Source organism: Neomonachus schauinslandi, chromosome 9, assembly GCF_002201575.2.
Source record: "Neomonachus schauinslandi chromosome 9, ASM220157v2, whole genome shotgun sequence".
Lineage (NCBI taxonomy): Eukaryota > Metazoa > Chordata > Mammalia > Carnivora > Phocidae > Neomonachus > Neomonachus schauinslandi.
The window spans coordinates 60,390,435-60,413,454 of record NC_058411.1 but is presented as its reverse complement, the minus strand read 5'-3'; positions in this window follow the sequence as shown (position 1 = coordinate 60,413,454).

Genomic DNA, 23,020 nt, shown 5'->3' with positions numbered 1-23,020 from the left:
TTGGGAACTCACAAAATAGAAACTCTTCAGAGATTGGTGCTAAAAAATCAAAACAAATTCTGACAACATGAAACATGCTCATCACAAAAGTATAACAAAAGCAACTGATTTCGCTTGAGGCATTTTGTTGAGGTGAAGTGGTGGTGAATCCATAGGGGGGCAACAGCAATATAGACCAGATTTTGGAATTAGGGTTTCCCTCTGAGAACGAAAATGAAAAATGGTCATGTACTACATGAGACTAACCATTGATTTTTTCATTCCAAATATATTTATTACTACTCTTTTTATGTCTGGCACTATTTTAAGTACCTGGGATAAAGTGGTGAACAGAAAGACAAGATCCCCAACATCGTAAAGCTCACATTCATTTGTAGAAATATTCAGCCCTAAATACTACACTGTAAATGGGTAGGCGAATTCTGGGAGCACTCAAACTCTATTCAAGGTGATAACAGTATATTTTCAAGGAAATGTGACTGTATTAGTATATCTCGATCTGTAACCTTATCAATTATATTCAGCCTTACCTAAAGAAGCCTAGAAAAAGGAGGAATCTTACTCTTGATTTCATTGGGCATCGGGCAGGGGGCTCTGACCAGCAGCTTTCAGCACCCTTGGCAAGTCTTCCTCCATAGTCGAGACGGACTGCGCAGACTAGCTTGATGCCGTTAGTAAAGGTCATCCAGCTAAGTCCACTACTCGATTCCAAGGTGATCCAGCAACTTTCTGTTATAATGTGGCTTCCCATATGGGTTTTCCTACAGGGAGAGAATGCACGCTCTACAGTTCCAAGAACTCCAGTCCGTTTAAAGTTATAGTTCTCACTATAAATAAATCAGTATTCTGGTTTATGTTTAAATATTTTGGGAATTGGGTTGTCATGAATCTGAACATCTTTTGGTATTCTTACGAAGTTGGATTTCTTGAACTGTAAAACAGAAACACAGACCCTTAAGTAGTGTTTCTCCAAGGGTGGTTTTTAAATTTCTGGCGTGAGAATCACCTACGGGGCTTGTTAACCATACAGATTCCTGGACTCACACTGTATTCATACTGAATCAGAATCTCTGAGGGTGGGGCTTGAGATCTGCATTTACTAAGGTCTCCAAATGATTCTAATACACAATAAAGCTTTCGAGTCAGAGCCTGAGAAGCCCGGATCACAGCCAATAAGGTTCTATTATGGCATTTAGCCAGTTTCCTAGATAACATCTTCATCTTTATAATTGCTACAAAGTATTTTAGCAATTCTTGTCCAGGCTTGGTGGCTTTCACCATGCGGCCTCCTTTCTCTCCCAGTCTCATCGCTCACCTCTCCTCTGAATCATCTGAAGCTTCAACACTCCAAGTGTGCAACTCTCATGCTCTATGCTTGTATATGTCTTGAAAGTTGGGGTTTTGGGGCAGGGGACAATAAATAGCCCCCCAAATCCCCGAGTCCCAAGCCAACTGATAAAGGAGGCAGTTTAAGAGCAAAATATCACTTTTATTACTAACGATGGCTAGATTGAAGAACGTGGCTTAGGTGTAGAAAATAAGGGGCTTCTTAATTCTGAACTCTAGAATTAACACACTGACCCATCTTGTCCCATGAAGAACGGGATAACTACTTGTCTCTTCTTGCGGGGGCAACCACTATCTTCTAAGCTTACTTGAGGCCAAGGGCAGACCAGGTGGATCAGAAAGAGGGGGGAAGAAGAAGGTGGCTGAGCTAAGCATACCAAGTTCTTGGTCCCTCAGTAATCATGTTAAGTCATTCCTTTTCCCCTGGTGAGGAATGAGTGAAGGAGGGGAGGAAAGAATCCAGGAATGTTACTCCAACAGATGTCCCTTGACATGAAGGGAAACATCGGGAACGGGGGTTGGGGCAGGTGCTCCCCCGACAGCATACACCATTCTTCGTGCCTGAGACACTCTGTGCTCCCCACAATTCTTTGCACAATTAGACAAAATATGTAAACATGGAGAGAAGGAGAAAAGTAATTTTCTCATAATATACATGCAAATCATTAATTGTAATATAAATATTCTAAAATAATTGACCTTTGACATTTTAAGTTTTATCTGACATAACTTCTCTATTAGTAGTTTCTACTTTATGGGGGCTTTTATTTAAAAAGGGATTCTTGGGTCACCTGGATAGCTCAGTCAGTTAAGCAGCTGACTCTTGATTTCGGTTCAGATCATGATCTCAGGGTCCTGGGATAGAGTCCTGCCCCCGGCTCCACGTTCAGCAGGGAGTCTGCTTGAAGATTCTCTCTCTCCCTCTGCCCCTCCCACTGCTAGCCCTCTCTCTCAAATAAAAAAATAAATCTTAAAAAATAAAAATAAAAGGGATTCTTTATTACCCAGTAGCTTATTTTAATTGTGAGCTGATGCTATTATATTAACTGGAAGAGGATATCTTTTAGGATCAGATTATCAGTCATATGGACCATGATAATAAGATGATGCCAACAGTATTTCAAAGATGGGGTTTGAACAGACAGTGTATCTTCCTCTTTTTTAAAGATTGATTGATTGATTTTAGAGGGAGAGCACGCATGAGCTAGAGGGGCAGAGAGGGAGGGGGAGAGAGAATCTCAAGCAGACTCCACGTTGAGCACAGAGCCCAATAAAGGGCTCCATCTCAGAAGCCTGAGATCATGACCTGAGCTGAAACCAAGAGTCAGTCGCTTAACCGACTATGCCACCCAGGTGCCCCCAGACATATCTTCCTTGATCAGAAGTTAGCAAATTCTTGGAGGACAGAAAAATCCTATAAAGGAAAATAATTGATAGTCTTCATATGGATCTTGGTGCTAATATGCAGACTTAAAAATATGAATTTAAAAATACTCATTGAGAAATGTTTGAGTTTATCATCTTTTTCACAGTCATTCAGCAAAAATTCATTGAACGCCTACTATGGAAATACAAAGACCTATAATCCACAGTCCCTGAACTCACAAGGGAAAGGAAACATGTAAGTACCTTACAAGACAAGAACCATAATAAAAGTTGTTCAAAGTCCTACGACAGCATAAAAATGGGAGTGTTCCCCTCGATTCCCTCAAGCTTCACAGAGGAGTTAACATCTGATCCTAGGGTCCTGGGATCGAGGCCCGCATCGGGCTCCCTGCTCGGCGGGAAGCCTGCTTCTCCCTTTCCCACTCCCTCTGCTTGTGTTCCCCCTCTCACTGTCTCTCTCTCTCTCTCAAATTTAAAAAAAACTTAAAAAAAAGAAAACCTGTAATTGTCCCTGTTCTCTCTTTTTTTTTTTTTTTTTTTTAAGATTTTATTTATTTATAGCAAGAGAGAGCACACAGGAGGAGAAGAGGGAGAAGCCGACTCCCCGCTGAGCAGAGCAGGGAGCCGGACAGGACCCCGGGATCATGACCTGAGCCCAAGGCAGGCACTTAACCGACTGAGCTCCCCGGGCGCGCCATGTAATTGTCCCTGTTCTAATCTGAAACTTAGTTTTTGTTTTAGTTATTAGTTGTGGTAAGCCTCCCAAATGATTGGTAAATAGCACTTAGTAAGTGGTAAAATGTGCCGAGCTAGGACAGCACAAGACTAAATCTCTCCCTGCTTTTTAAGAACTAACAGTGCAAAACGAACAGGAGAAAGCTACTTCCAACAGCAGTCTGCGCCGTCCCGCGCCGTCCCGCACCGTCCCGCACCGTCCTGGCAAGAGGCACGTTTGCCATTTTCTCTTAAGAGAACAGGGGGGCATGTGGACAATCAAGCCATTTCAAAATAAGTCTCTATTGCCGTTCTATTGCTGCAATCCCAGACGTTCTTTAATTCTATTTCAAACAGGTGTCTGTTCATGTCTTTTCTTCTGTTTAGGACCTTCTGTAAACTTTCAGAATTGAACCGTTTTGTCAATCAGCATCCGCTAAACCCTGGGCCTACATAATATCAGTAAATGTGCTTCTATTTAACTCTCTATTTACAGTCATAAGAGAAATAAACATATAAAATAAATGCATCTCAATGCATAGCTGTGCAGGAGTACAGATGTTTTATTAATGAAAATGAATCCAGCTTTTTGTAAGTCATGGCAGCAATATAACATTTCATTGTTTGGTTCTGTGCTAGACAGTCCCTGCTGTTTCTACATAGAAATTCCTGTAATGCTTAATGGACATCTGGAAGAATTCAGCCAATTAATCGAATTCATGTAGGAGCTAGGCTAATGGCTGTCTGAAAAGCAGATTACATTAAATCAAACTTGCAATATGAATGAAAGCACTTAATCATACATGCAACATTCATTAGATGCGACACAGCAAGTGTTTTGATTACTTTAATAAAAGATCAGGTAAAGTGCATCAGCTGAACAGATTGAAAAGACAGCATGCTTACAAATGTTTGATTATGCTGAATATCAACAGAAACAGTGCCAGTAATTTAGAGCAAAACATATTTGTAGGCGTCTAGAGCTGGTGAACTCAGTGAAATCCGGGGCCTTTGCTCGAAACAATAATTAATATATGATAACACTTTAATCAGATGTCAGGAAAAGAGACAGATTGCTGGAAGTTTAGTAATTTATAGTCATTGGGCATCTTCATGGTTTGAGCAACTTGAAGTCTCCTTGAACCCCAATTTCATTTACTTTGAGGTACACAGTTTTCTGCTGGCTTTAGTGAGATCTAATTGACATATAACACTGTGTGAGTTTGAGGTGCACAATGTGATTGATAGACGTATAAATTGCAAAATGAATATCACAATAAGGTTAGTAACACATCCATCACCTCACAGAGTTACTTTGTGTGTGTGGTGAGAACATCGAATGTCTACTCCAAGGCACATGGTTCTTGAGTGAAGAGGTATTGCTAAACTAAAAACGTTGAATTAAAAGGTCAACTTCATATGTCGGCCTTTAAAATCTCATGCCAGGAATTAAAATGCTATTCTTAATGGTTGTTCCTACCTTCTAGATTCATGAATACTTCCCCCGCCTTCTCTTCGCTAATTATCTCATTGATTTTTCCCTGATACTCTGCAAAATGAAACCTTATAAGGGACATTTCCTATGTAATATTAATGTAGCAAATGCCACTTGCAGGTTTTTGGATAAAATAAAGATAAAGGATTTTTGGCATATTTCTCTCTCTATATGTACACAAGTATAAAGAATCTCCTCTTGGTAAGTACTTTTAATATTAGACGGGACAGCCTTTGGAGGTGGTAGAAACCACTTCTTCCTGGCATTTAACAGAAAGGACTAATTGTATCTCTCTAGACTGATGTGTGATCCTGAAAGCAGAAGTAGACATAGGACCTTTGAAGTTCTGTATATACATTTTATTCAATTCAAGCCCTTGAATACCTAGCAAGTACTCCACTGTTTTAGATGCTGTGGGTGACATCAAGATGTGAAAGGTGTGGGTCCTCGCAGCCACAAGGAGTTTATAGTATTCAATCCATGAAAAGACACAAAGTCCCCAAAGCAATAGCAATAACAAATGAGAACAACACAATCCAGAATATATTCCAGCAGAAGGTAAAGTATAGATTTACAAATTCTGTAGAAAATCAGAGAAGAGCTAAAATAATGTTGAAGTTTGCATTAGAATTGCCTAATTCACTTGATAAGAGATATAATTTAAGAGAATTAAAATTTCATTATTCCAGAATTAAGCATTACAGAAAAATCTATGAATGCTGTTTTGCTTTTTTATAGAGACTTAAGACAGTGAGTGTATCTCCAAATACTTTTCAAATATCAAATTGCACAACATATTTTTAGGCTAAATGAGTTGATTGTTTTTACAGCAGGCTAGAAATTCTTCCTCTTCTTAATTTTCTCCTGTTGCATACACATTCACAAAAAGGGAGAGAGAAACTAGCTGGCCCAGAATATAATCAGCATTTATACTCTACCAACCAAATAATTATTTTTCTACCTATGACCTCTTGAATTTTAGCAACATACTAAGAATATAACCAGGAGGAAAGCTACATTCAATACTACTGACTTAAGACTTCCAAAAACATTTAGCTCATATCAATTACTTCAAAGTGTCCCATCCACATTGCCAGCTACTTAACCTACACGTAAATTTAAAGAAATGGCATTGTGTTCTGAACTATGTGCTTTGGCCATTTATATGTCCAGTCTCTTATTATAAGGGGTCGTGTAATCTTAGACTTCCAAGTTGTCAATGCTTCTGTTTGGAGAATGGAATAATTATTTGTATTAGCTCAGGAAGGTTGAGACAAACCAAAAGACTTTGTTTCTCCCCACTGGCAAATCTTCACCTATTTATTTGACTGATCAGGAACTGTCACTTCAAATATGTTTTTAATCTCTTCTGAAGCATTAAGTTTGACATCCGTCACCCTAGAGAACCTTCTATGATGGGATTTCACTAATAATTCCTATCTGTCAGTCTATTACTACCTATCTATCCAGCTATCTATCTGTCTGTATCTTTAATTGTTCTAAAATGTCTTCTGTGACTTTGTTCTTCAGGCAGTTTTGAGGGAAAAAAGCAGCTACATGATCTACTCCTATTATGATTTGTGGTCATATTTTCCCGACATTTGTGATCATACGTTTCTGAGATGCCTGAAAAACTGTTTGCATCTAAAATGTATCCTTTGATATTCCTCCAACTAATTTTTTTTAAAGATTTATCTATTTAGAGAAAGAGAGAGAGAGAACAAGAGCGAGGGAAGGGGCAAAGAGAGAGAGGGAGAGAGAATCTCAAGCCTACTCCCCTCCACAGGGCTCGATCTCACGACGCTGAGATCATGACCCAGGCTGAAACCAAGAGTCGGATGCTTAACGCCTAAGCCACCCAGCCTCCCCTCCAATTAATTTTCTTAGAAAGAACGTGGGGTGGGGCACCTAGGTGGCTCAATTGGTTGAGCGACTGACTTTTAATTTCCACTCGGGTCATGATCTCAGGGTTGTGAGATCAGCCCCAAATCGGGCTCCACACCCAGCGCCAAGCCTGCTTAAGAGTCTCTTGCTCCCTCTGCTCCTCCCCATCCACTTGCATACACACTCTCGCAAAAAAACCTAACAAACCTTGGGGGTGGAGGAGGTAGAGTCACTACGCATCCTTTGAGCTGTGTCTGGGAAATGCCCTTTTCCCCAGCATTCTGGAAGAAAATATTACTCTAATTTAGAGTCCATCCAGTACTTTGCCCTAATTCCTACATAGAGCCTACAGGAATAAGACATGGGAATTCTATAATTAGATCAATTGCTTGCCTCATTGTGTTTCTTCTTTCCTGTTTTATGAAAACTATTTAGATGATCAAAGGACTTGTGATATCTAGAGTTCTCCCTTCTCAGGCAGCAACCCTATGAGAAAATTGGAAAGCATTTTATTCAAACCCAGGGGTTTTATATTCTTGATTTGTAATTCTTCTATCAAAGATTTCATCCTGGGAATGCCTGTGTGGCTCAGTTGGTTAAGCAGTGCACTCTTGGTTTCGGTTCTGGTCATGATCTTGGGGTCATGGGATTGAGCGGCCCCCATCGTTGGGCTCCACGCTCAGTGGGGAGTCTGCTTGAGATTCTCTCTTTCCCTCTGCCTCTGCTCCCCTCACCCCCACACTTGTTCTCTAAAATAAATAAATAAATCTTTTAAAAAAATTGTTTCATCCTCTGAACCCAGCTAAGGGTGGGATGGGACAGAGAGAAAATTGTGATTTCCCGCCTAATCACTGATTTAAAAAAAGTCTTTGTTGTTCATTCTGAAGCCTTCCCTAGGGATGATTTTCAGGAGTAAGTGTTTCACTGTTACTTTGGTTAAGGTGACTTGCTAGTTGTTCATTTTCATGATTTTCCATGGTATATTTTCTAAAAATAATGATAATACCATTTACTGAGCCCTTACATTGGGTCAGGCATGTGTTGGTATTATTTACAGTAAAACTGTCATCACAACTCTCCAAGGAAAGTATTATTTTAAGGACGGGAAAACAGGTTCAGAGAGGTTAAGTAAGTCATTCAGTGTAGCCTAGCTAGCAAGTTGCACAGCCAGGACAGGAAATCTGGTCTCCCCAACTTCAAGGCCTATCTAGCTAACTGATTTACTCAACATCTTCTTTTCATTGTGTACTTTATGTACTCCTCAACTCACTTCTTACTATGTTCTTTCATCATGTACTTTGATGCATTCTAAGAGTACTTTTATGAAGAAATGGCTGTATAGTAGATAGAAAAGGGGCTCATATCTTTAAATCCTACAATGGAGTCTTTTATCAGCAGTTCCAAAGAGAAGAGCTCAGTCAGGATTTGGCTTGCAGATACATAAAAAAAAAACAACCTAGATTAACTCCTAGAGCCTTGTCAAGCAGTTCTCTACGTGCGGATTACTTTGAGTTTGGAAATAATGGAGATTAGCACCTCTAGGCTCAGTCCAGTTTGGCTCTAAAGACTTCTGCAGGGCAATTAGCTCAAGAAATATAAAATCTAGTTTTATTTAATTACTTGAAACCACTTCTTGAATACCTTCTATGAGCAAAACCCTGTGCTAGGTAACTTGTAGATAGACCCAGTTCCTTCCCTCAAGGGTGTTCACAATGTAATGCGGGAGAGAATACATTCTCTTAGCACAAACACAGGACTTGTGGCTAGAGAGCATGAATGGGAGGTCAGGTAGTGACATGTAGTCGTGATGGTGTCCAGTAACGCCCTCATGAAGACCCAAGTTATGAGCTGGCCCTCGAGAGGGTCCTTAGTTAAGATTAGACCATATACAGGTGCTCAGGCAATAAAGCAGATCATATCTGAGTGAGTTCTGGGTGGGTTCTTGGAAGCAATCTATGATTCTTTACTGGTGAAACCAGAAGAGGTCACAAAGAAGTAGAAGTGGAAGGAAGTTGAAGGTAATCTCAGTAAGCTCCCACATTCACTGGCAAAACAATATTTCTTCTTAACATCCACATGGAAAGAAAAAAATAAACAAAAAAGAAAATGGCCATCTTGAAAGGAACTGGGAGAACAGATGGCAATAGAGTTTTTATTTCCATTAGCTCTCATATCTAAGGTTTCTAAAGTGCTTTACAAAATATTATGCCTCACAGTACTTTTATGAGAGAGGCAAGTGTTATCTCCATATAAAGGTGGGGGAAAGAGGCACGGGGGTTTGCTTCTTTTATGCCAAGTGAGGCCAAATATTTTGTGGAGTATTTGAAATGAGACTTGAAAACAGAGAAGCAAAGAGAGAGAAGGCTGGAAGAATTTGTAATTGAGGGGCATAATTTCCTACCACATAAGTGTCTAGAGAACGTTAATATAGTGAATCTTCATTTCCAGTGAAGTGGAATGAAAGCCTTGAATTGCTTCAATGCACCACATCGTGCAAATAGCAATTTCAGTTTCAGAAAATCCTCCACTCATAGTAGAGTTGTTCAGTGAGAATGGTCATGATGAGGATTTCACACATAATTGTCCAAAACACGTTCGCAATTGTAAGCTACATATATCTCTGCAGAGTGTATCTATACAAATGTTCTCAGTTGAAAGATTACATATTTATGGGTGTAGGCTCTTAAAATATACTAAGGGATATCTAGTATGTTTCATCTCCACTCTGTTATTTATACAAATATTGTTTTTCCTTCCCCTCCTCACCTGTATTCTCTTTCATTTTGGAACTTTCTTTAAGGGGATCTGCCCAGGGAAGACAGATGCCATAGCTCAGTAAGAATAAATATTTATTGTCCTATTTTCTTCTTTATAAAAAATATATGAAAGATAAATACATACTGATTCCCTTTGTGGAAAGACAAGGAGTCTCAACATTCCCGTGAGGAAAGGGGTGCTTTTAGTTATTTGTTTTTATATTTTTCAGTGGAGTGTTTGAAGTCAAAACGCTTAGAAAGTTAGATCGTCTGTCAATAAGTTTCTGACCAAACGAGGAATAAAACCTATTGATCTTAATCAAGATCAAGTTAGGACTTTTCAAGCAGTTAGTGCAAATGAATATACTGTGTGGCTCTTTTTAAAAATTAACTAGCACTCCTATTTCTTATTCCATAAAGGATTTGAGGTAACAATGCTGCTTTCCTTGTTAAGCTAGTTTCAAAGGTTTAATCAAAATGAAACTCTTTTGGGGAGCAAATCAATCTCTTTATTCATAATAGATTTGAAATTATTAAAGCTGCTGACATCTGAGTGTCAGCTTGATTTTGAAGTTACAATGTACTATTTAAGGAATTATATTTAAGTATAGCGGTAAGTCTTTCTTAACTGGTTTAGGGGAGAATTAAGCCCTAATGCCCTAAGGCATCCATTGTATGTAACAAATGAACTTTCCCCCTGCGCATCTAGAATGGTGTTAGTTCTGTACCATCCTTGGGAGAATTGAGAAGATAGTCAAATAATTTACTGTGTACTATAGCTCAGATGAGGAATCTCAGGTGCAAATGTTAAGGTTCTGTGGGTTCAGGCTCTGCATTGCCACCCTCTCTTAACAACCTCCCCTCCCTGGCAAAACATTAACAAGTAAGCCTGCTTTATTGGAAAGCATAACACTCCTTACATATAAGCACAGTAGTTACAATGTACCACGGTAGGTAAAAGTTTTATTAATGACAGGCAACTCTGTTAGACAATAGCAGCCAAGCCAATGTTCTAATTATCTCTATGTATGCTCCCTAGAGGACTATCAAGGAAGTAAAGGAAATGTAGCCAACCTGGAGACAGTCTATCCTATTCTCTCACAATAATACCGTCTTCTTTAATAATCATTTCCAACACACACACACACACACACAAGCACACACACGTGCACACAGAATAATGTTTTCCACTAAACAAGCATGGTTGATATTTAGGCAATAGAAAATAAAAAACCAAGAGAGATGTTACTATAAGTGATCTCACGAGCCATCGTGTCGTTAAGTTAAAAAAAAATAAAATCAACTTACCAGTAAGAACAATGAAGAGTAGAGACTATAATGATATCCTATTAAAAATATTTACTCTAGGGGGCGCCTGGGTGGCTCAGTCGTTAAGCGTCTGCCTTCGGCTCAGGTCATGATCCCAGGGTCCTGGGATCGAGTCCCACATCAGGCTCCCTGCTCCGCGGGAAGCCTGCTTCTCCCTCTCCCACTCCCCCTGCTTGTGTTCCTGCTCTCACTATGTCTCTCTCTGTCAAATAAATAAATAAAATCTTTAAAAAAAAAAAATATTTACTCTAGGGGCGCCTGGATGGCTCAGTTGGTTAAGCGACTGCCTTCGGCTCAGGTCATGATCCTGGAGTCCCAGGATGGAGTCCCACATTGGGCTCCCTGCTCAGCAGGGAGTCAGCTTCTCCCTCTGACCCTCCCCACTCTCATGCTCTCTCTCTCTCATTCTCTCTCTCAAATAAATAAAATCTTTTAAAAAAAATAAATATTTACTCTAGTCTTTACACATGTTTCTCCTGGATTTCGATCAATTCATTAATGGATAGTGAAATTTTAACTATACTCTATTAGTAAAAGAGATACTTTTAGTGAGTAAACAGTGACAATTTTTCTATTTATTCTATCCATGCTGCCTTGTAGTGTCTTCTTCTGAATTACTGTTTCGTGAGCTATGGGGATTTGGTGCTATAAATGCTGAGCAAAATGGCTTCCAAGCAAAAAAACTATACCTACACTCTTCCAATGGGTGAATTATTCCCTGAGAGTTATGACTGAATTTTGGAATCTGGGTTTGTTTGTTTGTTTGAAACAAAAGACTGTCCATGTCAGTTCAAGCTAAACTTGGTTGAAATTCAGATGTAGGAACCCCAAAGGGAAGTGGAAGGTTGTTCTTCTCTCCTCATTCTGGAAACCTGCTTTGCAAGCCCATTAAGTATGTTAGCTAGCCCAGTACTTCTTTTGATTGCTCCCAAATTAACATACAGTTTTAGGTAAGTGTCACTTAATGGAGATGAGCCACAGATTTCGAAGGACATCATATAAATGTGAGCAAGAGGAATAGCATGAATCAATTTATGTTTTATGCAATGGCACAGTAATGAATAGTTTGTTCCTTTATCTTGAAATATAGGATTATCATTTTTCTTAAAGCACAGTGATCCTTCTGCCTTAGTATAACACATAACAACTTTTCCAATGAAATCCTCTCCTATCCATTGTATCTGATTATTAACCTCTGATATAAAACTCAATTTCAACTAAATCTACTTATGTAGCAGGGAATCTGGTGTTATATGTACTGTAAGTACACATGAAGACATTTTTTGTTTTGCTCCATTTCCTATTGATGTAACACAAAATATTACTTATGACATCTAGTGCAATAATTTAGGTAATGTCACCAGTTAAAGCTATGACATGGATATAATACATAGTTTCAGTTAGCCTATCGGACACAAATCTTCAGGAAACTAGGCTTTATTGGTTCAGATACTTGCCTGCTTGCTTTACAGAACACTTTGTTAGGTGAGAGGAAGAATAATGTCTCCAATTGAAAAACAGAGGGAGTTTGGGGCTGGCAGAATGCAATTGCCCAAGTTAGAGTGAACCAAATTGATCTGAAATCATTTAGATAACAATGTGATGGGCAGCGGACAGCATTTGTTTATGAAGACAGATTATGCCAGGCAAATCTGATTTATTTGGCCTTATAAAATTACTCAACAAGTTTGTGGGTAAAGAAAACTCCATGGACAAACAATATATCTAAATGTTTGCAAAAGCTCTTCATGTGGGTCTGCATGAGATTAAGATGATTGAAGTGCTGGGAAGATGTTGTCTGGATAACAGTGCAATGGTGTGGTTATCAGATTTAAAACACAGCGACCATAAAAAATAGATCATAATCTCTAAGTGATATATTTGGCAGAAGACCATAAAAGAGCTAGTATCTTTACAGATCAAGATTGTAGGCAAGTATGAAATGATTTAGTCCACAAAAATTAGTTTACTCCTTCTTCAGTATGTAACATATCATAAATAAAAATTAGCTCAAAATACTTTCCTGCTTGTCCAAAATGAACTATTACTTTATTTCAGCTTCTGCTGGTATTTACAAAATTGGAATTTGTGGTGTCTGCTAAAAACATTAAAAGGGATGACCATAAGTTTCATAGGTTTCCAGAACACAGTAAAATTCAATGGAAATCTTATGTTGCTTTGTGAAAAATTCCTTTATAGATCTTTAAGAGCTGAGAGAATTTAAAGGAAAATAGCTATTGTAATGGTAATAATTTTGAGAGAAACAGCAACTAATTATAAAGAAAAGTTATGGAAAAAGGATATGGTAGGGAAAAAGAATACAGGATGGGTGTGTTTTTTAAACCTTTTTTTTTTTAAAGATTTTATTTATTTATTCATGAGAGAGACAGAGGCAGAGGGAGAAGCAGGCTCCCAAGGAGCAGGGAGCCCGATGCAGGACTCAATCCCAGGACCCTGGGATCATGACCTGAGCCGAAGGCAGACGCTTAACCGACTGAGCTACCCAGGCGTCCCGATGGGTGTGTTTTTTAAATTATTATTTTTTTAAGCTTTTATTTTTAAGTAATCTTTACACTCAACGTGGGACTCGAACCTACAAACCCAAGAGACCCACGCTCTACTGAGTGAGCCAGCTGGTTGTCCCCAGTATGGTGTGTTTTAAAGTTTTATTATCAAATGGGAAAAATATTTTCAATATATATGCATATGGGTTACATTAAAATATTTAACAGTATTTGTGAAATGGTACTAACCAATCAGAATGGACTTTGGCCATAGGGCTAGAGCAGGGCCCTGAAGACCGCCGGTATGTTGAATATTGACTCTTTACTTGATGAATGATGGGGAGATGGGTGGTGATTGGGAGAGGCTGGAGTGACCAGGGAAATCTAGGGGAGATCATTTGGGAAGGAAGTTGCTATTTGCTAATTGGTTGAAATGAAGATATAGGAAGTCTATAGGCTACTTGTAAGTATATACTTATATAAGCATACTTATCCTTATATAAAATACAAGTATTTTAATATTTTAACAACAGATATAACTTTTCTGAGGGGTGCCAGCTTTATGAGAGCTAAGGATCTAAGAAAAATAAACAAAATTTGAACAGGTTAAATTACAGGAGTGAAATGCGATTTCAGTAAACAGATTACAAGATGTTAAACTTCATTAGGAATTAAAGGAGTACACATTTATTTTAACAAAACCATATTTTTTGGGGCACCTGGGTGGCTGTTGGTCAAGCATCTGCCTTGGGCTCAGGTCATGATTTCTGGGTCCTGGGATCGAGCCCCGCATCGGGCTCCCTGCTCAGTGGGAAGTCTGCTTCTCCCTCTCCCTCTGCTGCTCCCCCTGCTCATGCTGTCTCTCCCTCTCTCTCTCTGTCTCTCTCAAATAAATATAAATAAATAATCTTTAAAAAAGAAACCATATTTTTTACTTATCTAATTGGCAAATACCTTTTCTTACAAGTGACAGAACCTAGTCAAGGGAAAATGGAAAATGGCATTTTTAAACCTGTAGGTAGAAGTATAAATAGGCACAAACTTTCTGAAGGACAGTTTCTCAATATTTATCAAAAATATTTAAAATGCTAGTCTGACTTAATGGTTCTGGTAGTGCTAGGCTAAATTAGACAGATTGATCCTCCCAGTGAAAATAACTAAAAGATCTGGGTCTTAAAAATATTCTTAAAGCATAAAAGGATGTAAGAAGGTAGTATGGAATTACCAGACTAACAATGAAAGAAAAAGGGCGTTGAAATACGGAAGCTGTTCTGCCTTGAAGAAATTTGCCAGTTGGTAAAAATCAGAATCTTCATCTTGATAGACATTCAGTGCAAGGGGGACAGACAGCATACTATTTGTGAAATGGTACTAACCAATCAGAATGGACTTTGGCCATAGGGCTAGAGTACACAATAAGAAGCCCAGTGGGAGATCCTGCCCCACAAGATCCTCGGACCCCAAAGCCCTTCAGTATTTACTGATTGTATTCAAATTGCCAGGCCCAGTGAATCTCAAACTTGAACTTCGTTTGCAATCATTCTGGCTTGGTAATGCCTCCAGGTGCTTGGCAGAAGCAAAGAATACAAGTCCCCTCTTAAATAAGATACCTTCCTCATAGGTCTAAATCATTTCTATAAATAATTTTTCACATACAATGTTCACATTTTCAAAGAGAATCAGGTACACAAGGAAACTTGATTAAATGAATAAGAATCAGCAGACAATAAACAACAAAAATCAGACTTATGAAGCCTTTAAATAGTGGAATTGTGAGGCATGGCTATAAAACAAGACTAAAAAATAATTATGATGACTATGTTTAAAGATGTAAAGGACCAGCTTAACAATATCGGCAGAGAACAGGAAACCACGAAAAGTAACACAGCAAGTCTGAATTTCAAAAAAGAACCAAATAGAATTTTATTGTGATTCAGAATATTTTAAATATTGTGGTTTTATTTTAAATATAATTTATAAATAGAATTTTATAAATATATTTTGTAAATAAATTTGTAAATAAAATTTATAAAAATTGAAAATCCAACAAGATCTTAAGTGTAGATTAGCTATACTTTAAGACCTAGGGAACCTGAAGATATATCCAGAGAAATGTTCCAGAATGCAGCATGGAGAGGCAAAAGGAGAAAAGGTGGGGGAAGGATATATATGAGAGGGTTAAAGACACAGGACATATGGTGAAGCTGTCTAACATAGTTTTACTTATTTGAAGAGTTAACTGCTGAGGAATTTTAAAACTGACAAGAGACTTCAAGGCACTAATTTTAAGAAGTCTTATGAATTGAAAGTACGATAAATGAAAAGAAAACCCTAAGCACATTAAAATAGAACTTCTTAAAACCAAAGGCAAAGAACAAATATAAAAGAGAAAAAGACAAATTCTTTTTTTTTTAAAGATTTTATTTATTTATTCATGAGAGACAGAGAGAGAGACAGAGGCAGAGGGAGAAGCAGCCTCCCAAGGAGCAGGGAGCCTGATGCAGGGCTCGATCCCAGGACCCTGGGATCATGACCTGAGCTGAAGGCAGACACTTAACCATCTGAGCCACCCAGGCGCCCCAAGATAAACTCCTTTTAAAAGAGCAACAATATACTGACAGCTGACTTTTCACTAGTAAAAATGGGAAACAGAAGAGAGAGGAATATTATTTTGAAGGTGCCGAAAGAAAATAATTACCAACCTTGAGTTCTTTAGTAGACAAAAAAAACAAAAACAAAAACAAAACATTTCAGACACACTGGAGCTAATTTATTTGCTCCTAGCAAATCTACAGTGAAGGAAATTTCAAAGCGTATTATTTCAGGAAGGAGGGAAATGATCCCACATGGAAAGTCTGAAATGCAAGAAAGAATTAAGAGCCAAGAAAGTGGAAACGGTGGGCAAATCTAATGAATATCGACTGTGTAAAACAATAATAATGTCCTGTGGATTTTTTAAAACACAGAATTAAAGTACACAACAATAATGGCATATGTCAAGAAAGAGTAAATGCATTTAAAGTGCTCTAGCTTCTTGTGGCATCTGGGTGGCTCAGTCGGTTAAGCATCTGCCTTCGGCTCAGGTCATGATCCTGGAGTCCTGGGACCGAGTCCCACATCGGGCTCCTTGTTCAGCGGGGAGTCTGCTTCTCCTTTTCCCTCTGCCCCTCCCCACCACTCATGCGCGCTCTCTCTCTCCCTCTCTGTTTCAAATAAATAAAATCTTTAAAAAAAATAAAGTGCTCTAACTTCCTTATATTATCAAAAGTAACTGATAAATTAAAAATATCTGATGTAATTTTAAATTAATAAAAGGATATAAACAAAGTATAATTTTAAACTGGTAAAGGGGGGAAGTTGATACATAAAAATCAGAACTCTGAAAGAGAGAAAAAGAAATGTAACAGATCAGACAAATGGAAAACACTTTTTTCTTTTAAAGTAATGTCTGCGCCCAATGTGGGGCTCAAACCCATGACCCCAAGATCAACAGTCACATGCTCTACTGACTGAGCCAGCCCAGCGCCCTAGAAAATACTTTCAAAGGTGGTTAGATTTAATTCCAAATATAGCAGCAATTACACAGATGCGAAAGGATTAATGCTCCAGTTAAAAGTTAAAGATTGGTTAAAAAAAAAACCCAAACTATTGTTAACAGGAGACACATTTAAAACATAATGATATAGGTTGAAATTAAAAGGAAAATACATACCTTACAAGCGCCAACCAAAATATAGCTAATGTGTGTAGAGAAGATCATCAGACCAAACACTTTCATCAGAAAGCATTACTATGGGTAAAGAGAGATACTTTATACTGATGAGACATTCAATTAACTGAACAGATATTGCTTTTAATTCATATGCACCTATGACCCAGTCTGTAAATACAGAGAATAAAAATTGAAAGACTACAAAAAGAAATAATATAATTCACCACATCTATATTTGGGGGGGCATACTTACATATTGACATAAATATATACATAGTTAATACTTGGTATGTATAACTGCAAAATACACATTCTTTTCAAGCATATGAATGGAATTCGTTTATTAAATCTAAATATATAGATAGATTGATAAGGCTTTTCCTCTCCTAGCCACGTAGATGACCTTCATTATTATTCCAGAATGTTCATTTGGAACAGGCATGCACATTATTCTGTATGATGAAAAGCTGGTTGGATAGTCGTCTTTACCCTTACGAGTTTATAAAGCAACACCAAATAGACCTACTGATATTGAGCACTAGTATGAGGCAGTTCTGTAGAGGATATTAGTTTATCTCATTCAATATAATTCTCATTCTATGATGAGGGTATTGTTAAGCCTAATTAAGAGATAAAGAACTGAGACTCATGGGGATTAGGTAAATTTCCTAAGATCACTTCCACAGTAAATGACAGCACTCGAATTCAAATCTACTTTTCTTTTTTTTTTTAAATGAGCAATGAACCAGTCCCAGAAAATAGTTAATGCTTGAGACTGGAAGTAAGGAGGAAAATATTCTTATAGAATCTCTAAAAATTAGGAAGTTGATGTCTTCTGTGGCACTGACAAATACTTAAGTGTCTGCAGTATAAGAGAGTTCTATATTGAGCCAAAGAAGTGGCTAATATAGTTTGATGAGAGGGAGTTATCTTAGAAGATGGACAGCGCTAGTGATTAAGAATGTGCAGGAGACCGAGGGAGAAATGCCTAGCATGTGCCCAGCATAACAACAGAAATTAAAATGCGTCTCCATTATAGCTTCCTAGGGCACTGAAAAGCCTTTTCCTCTGGCTCAGGTTCACTCTTCCAATTGCTTGCAGTTTCTGAAGTGAATCCCAGTCTCAAAAGGAAGTCTTTTACGACTAAGTGAAAGTCAAGTTCTAAGTTCCCTCCACTTTCAAGTTTCAGAACGTGTAAGTCATCAGTTTCACCGTTTAACATAGGGAGAAGAGCACTCACAGAGATCGCATAGTATAGCTCGTCAATTATTTAAATCTATTTAATATTGGAATAATTTAGGGCCACATCATTTCTTATCAACTATTTTAATATTCTAGCTAATTGTGTGTCCGCTCTACTTAAAAAAAAAAAAAAATCCGGCTGAACTCCCTACATCCGTGTCAGCCCAGCAGTCCTAACCTCCTCCTCCGCGACCCCACTGCAACCCCAGAGCTCGCTTCCAACACAGCCATTAGCGTTATTTTTCCAAAACAAAGATTTGATTATATAATTTAAATGCTTTAGAAAAAAAACCAGTGGCTTTCTCTGAATCCTATCCATGCTCAATATCGTGTGGTGCGTAATGTTTGCAATCTGGTCCCAATTTATCTGCGCAGCCTCGGCTCCTCGACTTCCCACCATAGCCCCTTCCCATAAGAAACCACAGACTGATGCCCCATTTGTGGAGAATATTATGTTGTGGTGCCTGTGTGACAAGAAACTGGGGCCAGTGGGGTTAAATAACCCATCCTTGTCCTATAGCGAGTAAGTCGCAGAGCTGCTGTTTTTTTAGGTTGGCCAGGGAAGATCTTTCTGGTATTTTTTGAGTAAAAATCTGAATGAAGTGAAGGAACAAGTCAGGAGCATATCTGAAGAAAGAATACTCTGGCAGAATAAACAGCCTTGAGTGACAGAGTGCTCGTCATATTTGAGGAAAATAAGGAGACGAATGTGTATGGAACAGAATGGATGAGGAAGAGTGTGATGGGAGATGTGGTGTAAGAACAGCCAGGACCCAGTCAGAGCTTTGGATTTTATTCTAAATATGGTGGGAAGTCATTTGAAGACTTTGAGCAAAAGAGTTGAAATGATCAGATTTGTATTCTAATAGGATCCATCTTTAGTGTAGCTGCACCAGGATTTACTCAAGGTAGTTTCTGATTATTTATAATTAATGTTATACAATATAATTAAATAATTATAAATTGTAATTTATGATTATAAATAATATAATATAATATATAAATATAATATAATATATATTATATTATATATATAATATAATATATATAATATATATTATATTATATATATAATATATAATATAATATAATATATAATATATATAAAATATATAATATATTTATATATGAAGTATATATTTATATAGTAAATATATTATATATAATATATATTTATATGTGAAATATATTTATATATATTATATATTAATATATTATATATAAAATATTTATTATAAATAAAATATAATATAATAATTATTATAAATTAATTATAATTTATAATCATTTATAATTATAAAGAACGTGTGATAACTAGTCTTGTGCATAAATCTTTGTCCTTCTTTTGAATGATTTACTAAAAAAGCAATTGGTGAATTAAAGGGTATACATATTTTTAAAAGCTTCTGATATACATCACTACACTGATTTCCAGAAAGGTTGTTAGCAAATTAGACTTGGGGCGGGGGTATGTGGAGAGGGAGAACACTGGAACTGTTGGATTTGTTAGAAAATACTTGACATCACTTTTTTTTTTTAATAACGCCTTTTATTTTGAACACACAGAGGAGAAATGGCTGTGGGTCATCATACACTAACCATTCGTTGCCGTGCGTGAGAGTGGTAACGTAGTACTAACTCAGTGTTAGCAAAGCAACAGCCTATGTGCTGGCCAGTGTTCCCGAGTATGCAGGGGAGCAGCTACGTTTGTGCAGTGGAAGTCAGGAAACTCGCCTTTGATGGAGGTTGGATGGTGACTGGATGTTGGGAGAACAGGGGGAAGAGAGAGGAGAGGTCAGAGAAGGCATGCCCGGGAAGTGGGAAGGGGGTAACGCTGCCTCTGGGGGAGGGGGCTGTAGGGCCACAGCAGCACCCAGACAGTCTGCCCTTCTTTACACAGGAATGAGACAGAGCTGATAGGCGACAGCGCAGAAGGGAGCCCTTTGGCGACTGGGGTGATGTCGATGTCCTTCAGGTCAACCAGAGATTTCAGGGTAAATTTCTGTAAAATGGTGGTCAGGAATAATAACAGCTCCAGGTGGGCCAGGCCCTCTCCTAGACAGACTTGTTTTCCTGAAAATAACAGAGGGTAGATACTCCTTGAACACTATGTTTCTGAACTATCACAGAAAGAATACACAGCAATTGTTTGATGGGTGATTGAATAGACGTATGTACAGTGGAAGACAGGATGGCTGGAAGGATGGATGGATGACACATTTGTTGTCCATCCGATAACTAGCACTATTTATTAAAAAAACACAGGTATTGAATATCAGATCTATGCCAATCGTTTCATTAAGTATTCTCCCATTATAACTGCTCTTTTGACTTTTTAAGTTTCCTTCATTTTGTTTTTTCTAGAAACAGACACACATTCTCGGTTGGAAGGGAAAGGGCTGAGAGATGGAGAGTCTTATATCTATGTTTCCCTTTCTCTGTCTAGCAGAAAGTTTAGCCAAAGATATTTTTCCTCATGCAATTTCAAAAGCAAATGTCATTTCCTCACTTTAAAACTTTAAATGACTCTCAAAAAAAAAAAAAAAAAGCGGGGGGGACACCTGGGTGGCTCAGTCAGTTAAGCCTTCGACTCTTGATTTCAGCTTAGGTCATGATCTCATGGTCATGGGATTGAGCCCCTCCCTCGAGCTCTGTGGGGAGTCTGCTTAAGGATTCTTTCTCTCCTTTCCCTCCCCCTCTGCCCTTCTGAGTGTGCTCTTTCTCTCAAATAAATAAACCTTAAAAAAAACAAAACAACAACAACCTTTAAATGACTCTCTGTGCCTGTCCTATGTTATAAAGTCCAAATTACATGACCTGGTCCTTATATTCTTTTCGTAGTCTGATATGCCATAATTTTGCCTCCTCCTTTCTGTGTATGTGTGAAAAATTTTTATTGTAAAATATATACAACAAAAATGTCCATTTTTGCTTTTTGTTTTTTTAAGATTTTATTTATTTAAGAGAGAGACAGAGAGCACACAAGCAGGGGGAGAGGCAGAGGGAGAGGGAGAAGTAGGCTCCCCGCTGAGCCAGCCGGAGCCTGATGTGGGGCTCAATCCCAGGGCCTGGAGATCATGACCTGAGCTGAAGGCAGACGCTTAGCCATCTGAGGCACCAAGGTGCCCCCCAAAATTCCCATTTTAACAATTTTTAAGTTTGTAATTCAGTGGCATTGACAGCATTCACAATGTTGTCCATCTATCACCACTATTTTTTTTTACCACTATTAATAAAACATTTTACCACCCCAAAGTGAAATTCAGTAACCATTTACACTATAAGTTCCCATTTCCCCAACCCCTGATAACCAATAATCTACTGCCTGTCTCTATGAATTTGCCTATTACAGATGTTTCAATATAACTGAAATCTTATATTTGTCTTTTGTGTCTGGCTCATTTCACTTAGCATAATATTTTCAAGACTTATCCATGTTGTATGGATCAGCATTTCGTTCCTTCTTTATGGCTGAATAATATCCTGTCATTTGTATATACCCCATTTTGTTTACACATCTATCTGTTGTGGGACACTGGGTTGTTTCCATCTTTGGGCTTTCCTGAATAATGCTACGATGGACATTGGTGTACAAGTGTATGTTTCAGTCCCTGTTTTCAATTCTTTTGTGTATTACCTAGATGCACAAATGCTGGGTCATATGGTTGCAATTCTTACAAAGTACTACATACCCCTGAGGAAAAGCCTCTCTTGGAAAGGGGCTATCTTAAAGTATTAAAATCTTACCTAAAATTTGCAACACCATACAATATGTCCAGGCCATTAGGAGAAAAAGAAAGGAAGAGTTGAGAAGACGTTGAGGTAGAAGTCATACATAAACTGACGTGTCAGAAATGATCAAATTTTGGGAAACTAAATTTATCAACACTATTAAAGGACTCAAATATTTTACGTAGTGATTCAGAATGTTAATTTTGATTATAAAGTATCAAGTTTATTTAATTTTGTATGATTTCATGCTTTGTAATGGGAAACACCATCATGAAGGTATTTTTCAAATTGTGGGTCCTAATCCATTAGTAAGTTATGAAATCAATTTTTTTGCTATCAGCATTTTAAAAAAGAAAATATAATCGCACAGAAAATACAAGAATGCATTATATCTAGTTAAACTAAATATTATTTTCTGAAATTTTTGTTTCAGTTCCATATGTGTGCCATAAAATATACTTCTTATTGTGGGATGTGACCAGAAAAAAAAAATAGTTTGAAGACACTAATGTGGTGGAAAGAGTCTGAGCTTTGGAATTAGCTAGAACTCAGTTTGAATCTGAGCTCTGGGTGACTTTTGTGAGTTATTTATCTAACTTCTATGGCTCAATCCCCTCATCAAAAAAAAGGAGAGTAATAGTATCTCCTTTGTTTGATGTGTATGTGTGAGAAGATTAGAGATTACTTAAGTAGAATGCCTAAAATATTGTTAATGATTAACAAATATATAATTACTTCCAGGTCTTCCCCAGAATAATGCACTCCATGTAAAAACACTTCATTCACTTAGAAGGAAGGGGATGTGTATTATTGATGACTACATCTGTTAATACTAGTCTACTTTAAAAACACATTACTAAGTCTTTGTCTCCAGTTTGATCTAGTAAGGAGACTTGAGTTCTTTCCCCTTCCTATTCTC